Raw genomic sequence first — 5,000 nt, 5'->3', positions numbered from 1 at the left:
AGGCCCTGGTGTGGTGAAGATGGCCTCACAGGAAGCACTGTACCTGATCTAAAGTGTATGGCCTCAGCCAACAACAGTGGACCTGGTGAAATGTGGATGGCCTTAGCCAACACCACTGGCCCTGGTGAAATATGGATGACATCGGCAAGGACCAATGGCCCTGATGTAATGTGGATGGTTTCAGCCAACAGCACAGTCCCTGGTGTGGTGAAGATGGCCTCACAGGAAGCACTGTCCCTGGTGTAATGTAGATGGCATCAGCCAGTAGCACAGGCCCTTGAGTATTATGAATGGCATCAGCCAGCAACACCACTGGCCCTTGTGAAATATGGATGGTTTCGGCCAGCAACACAGGCCCTTGGGTAATGTGGAAGGGTAGCAGCACTGGCCCTTGTGTAACGTGCATGATATCGGTCAGCACCACAGGCCCAGCTGTAATGTGGATGGCATCAACGAGCAGCAGAGGCCCTGGTGGGGTGAAGATGGCCACAAAGCAATCAATGTCGCTGGTTTAATGTGGATGGTAGAAGCCGGCATCACAGGCCGTGATGTAATGTGGATCACCTCAGCCAAAAGCTCAGGCCCTGGTGTGGTGAAGATGGCCTCACAGGAAGCACTGTCCCTTGTGTAATGTGTATGGCCTCAGCCAACAACAGTGGCCCTGGTGAAATGTGGATTATATTGGCCAGCACCACAGGCCCTGGTGTAATGTGAATATCCTCAGCCAGTAGTAAAGGCCCTTGTGTTTTCTGGAAGGAATCAGCGGGCAACACAATCCCTGGTGAAATGTGAATGGTATCATCGAGTAGCACAGGCCCTGGTGTAATGTGGATGGCCTCAGCCAACAACAGTGGCCCTGGTGAAATATGGATGGTATTGGCCAGCACCACAGGCCCTTGTGTAATGTGAATGTCCTCAGCCAGAAGCACAGGCCCTGATGTAATGTGGATGGCCTCAGCCAGCACCATTGGCCCTGGTGTAATGTGGATGGTATTGGCTAGCAGCACAGGCCCTGGTGTAACGTGAATGGCCTCATCCACCAACACTGGCCCTGGTGAAATGTGGATGGTATTGGCCAGCACAACAGGCCCTGGTGTAATGTGAAGGTCCTCAGCCATGACCACGGGCCCTGATGAAATGTAGTTGGCCTCAGCCATGACCACAGGCCCTGGTGAAATGTAAATGTCCTCAGCCAGTAGCACAGGCCCTGTTGTAATGTGGATGGCGTCATCTAACAACTCTGTCGCTGGTGAAATATGGATGGTATTGGTCAGCACCACACACCCTGGTGAATTGTGCATGAAATCGGTCAGTACCACAGGCCCAGGTGTAATGTGGATGGCATCAACGAGCAGCAGAGGCCTTGGTGGGGTGAAGATGGCCTCACAGGATGCACTGTCCCTTGAGTAATGTGTATGTCCTCAGCCAACAACAGTGGCCCTGGTGAAATGTGGATTATATTGGCCAGCACCACAGGCCCTGGTTTGGTGATGATGGCATAACAGGAAGCACTGGCAGTGGTGTAATGTGGATGGCCTGATCTAACAACACTGGCCCTTGTGAAATATGGATGGTATTGGTAAGCACCACACACCCTGGTGTAATGTGAATGGCCTTAGCCAGTAGCACAGGACCTTGTGTATTGTGGATCGCATCAGCCAGCAACACAAGCTCTGGTGAAATTTGCATGGTGCATCGAGTAGCACAGGCCCTGGTGTAATGTGGATGGCCTCAGCCAACAACACTGGCCCTGGTGAAATGTGAATGTCCTCGGCCAACACCACTGGCCCTGGTGTAATGTGAATGGCATCAGCCAGCACCACAGGCCCTGGTGTAATTTGAATGTCCTCAGCCAGCACCACAGGTCCTGGTTTGGTTATGATGGCATCACAGGAAGCACTGGCAGTGGTGTAATGTGGATGGTTTGAGCCAACAGCACTGGCCCTGGTGTAATGTGGATGGTATTGGCCAGCACCACAGGCCCTGGTGTGGTGATGATGGCCTGACAGGAAGCACTGGCCCTGGTGAAATGTGGATGGCATCAGCCAGTAGCACAGGCCCTTGTGTACTGTGGATCGCATCAGCCAGCAACACAAGCCCTGGTGAAATGTGAATGGTATCAACGAGTAGCACAGGCCCTGATGTAATGTGGATGGCCTCATCCAGCAACACCACAGGCCCTGGTGAAATCTGGTTGTTTTCGGCCAGCAACACAGGCCCTTGGGTAATTTGGATGGCTAGCAGCACAGGCCCTGGTCTGGTGAAGATGGCCTCACAGGAATCATTGGCCCTGGTGTATTTTCGATGGCATCAGCAAGCAGCACAGACCCTGGTCTAGTGAAGATGGTCTCACAGGACCATGAGCCATTTACACTGACCAGTGTTTCACTTTAACTGTAACACATTCATTATTTAGTTCCAACATGTCTAAGAGAAATAACTGAATGTAAAAAATGGCAGCCCTCAGGCCAGGTTTAATTGATAGAGATATATGCATGCATTGTGAAATTTATGTATCCCATATAATTGTTATTCACCTAATCATGGCATACCCACCCCTTCCTCCCTAGTTAACTCCAACCCAAAAGAACTAGTGGGGCTATTTACACACTCACAACCAGTGTGGGGTAAAAAGAGCCACCAAAAAGCTGTCAGCCACAGATGTGCTAGAAGAGTTAGAAACTCTACTTATGGAGAAACTTTCTAAGTCTAACAGGGGACAGGTACTCCTGCCCAAATAACATGATATAACCCCACATACAGCCCAGCCATAAAATGAACCAAGTCATTTAATTAAAGACAGCATGGGACCAAATGCATGTAACCAGCCTGCACCAACCTGGCATTTCTTCCTCCTGAATTAAATGAATGAATGGATGAAAGTTAAATGACTACAAACCTAAAGCCACTAGTTCCCACACTGGAGCTCCCTGACACTGTGTGTTAACCGTATTTAGCTTGTATCAACAGTTGTAACAGGCTAAGCCACTTGAGACACTGCATTGAATTTGTTCCTGTCTTAATGATTTCAGCTGACTGGTTTCAACTCAGATGTTCTGCTTTTTCCTTTCAGTAGATCAAATCAGCTCGTGCTGCTTCTGCTTCCAATTTAATGGCAAGAAGAAGAAGAAGAATGCTTCAGCGAAGTGGCATTCATGGTCTCAGTGAACAGTCATGGTCACACACTGCGTGTGGTTTTAAAAGCAACATGTCTGTTCAGTACAACGATCGAGATGTGTAATATTAGTGCAGCTACGGTTTGTTCTTGAACATCAGTTCTGTTTTCTACTTTGATCACTTAGACCAAAAAAGTGTTGTTTTCAGATTCTTTCTTTTAAATCTATAAAGCACCTGCTCATTTTTTATTACAATTAGTTTCACATAAATGTTAGTTTTTCCTTTATGATCTTTTAATGCTTACACTACACTGTACACATTAGAGACATTTCTGTTACCTGTTTCTGTTGACTCAGAGTTGTGAAATGTTCTTTTATTTAATGCACAATATGAAGTTCATAATTTTCTTACAAATAAAACTCTAATGACAAACATGAACAGCTGTGCTTATTTCTGAGACATGAGTTTTTGAATGTGTTCATATTTAGACAGTGTGCATCTGTAATCTGAAACTGTAATGGTGAACCTGAGGTGATGGTCAACAGAAGGCAAATATATATCAATATAAAACAATATTGAAGGGCCTGTGGTGCTGGCCAATACCACCGACATTTCACCAGGGCCAGTGTTGTTTGCTGAGGCCATCCACATTACACCAGGGACAGTGCTTCCTGTGAGGCCATCTTCACCACACCAGGGCCTGTGGTGCTGGCTGATACCATCCACATTACACAAGGGCCAGTGTTGCTAGCCTTCCACATTACCCAAGGGCCTGTGTTGCTGGCCGAAACCATCCACATTTCACAAGGGCCAGTGGTGTTGCTGGCTGATGCCATTCACAATACTCAAGGGCCTGTGCTACTGGCTGATGCCATCTACATTAAACCAGGGACAGTGCTTCCTGTGATGCCATCTTCACCACACCAGGGACTGTGCTGTTGGCTGAAACCATCCACATTACATCAGGGCCATTGGTCCTTGCCGATGTCATCCACTTTTCACCAGGGCCAGTGGTGTTGGCTAAGGCCATCCACATTACACCAAGGTCTGTGGTGCTGGCCATTACCATCCACATTTCACCTGGGCCAGTGTTGGTAGATAAGGCCATCCACATTACAAAAGGGCCTGTGCTACTGGCTGAGGCCATCCACATTATACCACGGCATGTGCTCCCTGTGAGGCTATCGTCACCACACCAGGGCCTGTATTGCTGGCTTAGGCCATCCACATTTCACCAGGGCTAGTGCTCCCTCTGAGGCCAACTTCACGACAGCAGGGCCTGCGCTGCTGTCTGAGGTCATCTACACTTCACCAGACCCTGTGTTGCTGGCTGATGTGAACCACATTACACAAGGGCCTGTGCTACTCGTTGATGCCATCCACATTGAACCAGGGCCTGTGGTGCAGGCCGAAACCATCCACATTTCTCCAGGGCTTGTGTTGCTGGCTGATGCGATCCACAATACATAAAGGCCTGTGCTACTGGCTGATGCCATCCCCATTACACCTGGGCCAGTGGTGTTGGCTGAGGCCATCTACATTTCACCATGGCCTGTGCTTCCTGTGAGGCCATCTTCACCACACCAGGGCCTGTACTGTTGGCTGAAGCCATCCACATTACACCAGGGCCTGTGTTGCTGGCCGAAAACAACCACATTTCACCAGGGCCTGTGGTGTTGCTGGATGAGGCCATTCACATTACACCAGGGCCTGTGCTACTCGTTGATACCAACCACATTTCACCAGGGCTTGTGTTGCTGGCTGATGCGATCCAGAATACTCAAGGGCCTGTGCTACTGGCTGAGGACATTCACATTACACCAGGGCCAGTGGTGTTGGCTGAGGCCATCCGCATTACACCAGGGACAGTGCTTGCTGTCAGG

The sequence above is a fragment of the Simochromis diagramma genome, unplaced genomic scaffold (genome assembly GCF_900408965.1).
Source record: "Simochromis diagramma unplaced genomic scaffold, fSimDia1.1 OVJJ01000618.1, whole genome shotgun sequence".
Taxonomy (NCBI): Eukaryota; Metazoa; Chordata; class Actinopteri; order Cichliformes; family Cichlidae; genus Simochromis; species Simochromis diagramma.
The sequence above is the reverse complement of the archived record's forward strand: the minus strand, read 5'-3'. Positions refer to the sequence as shown.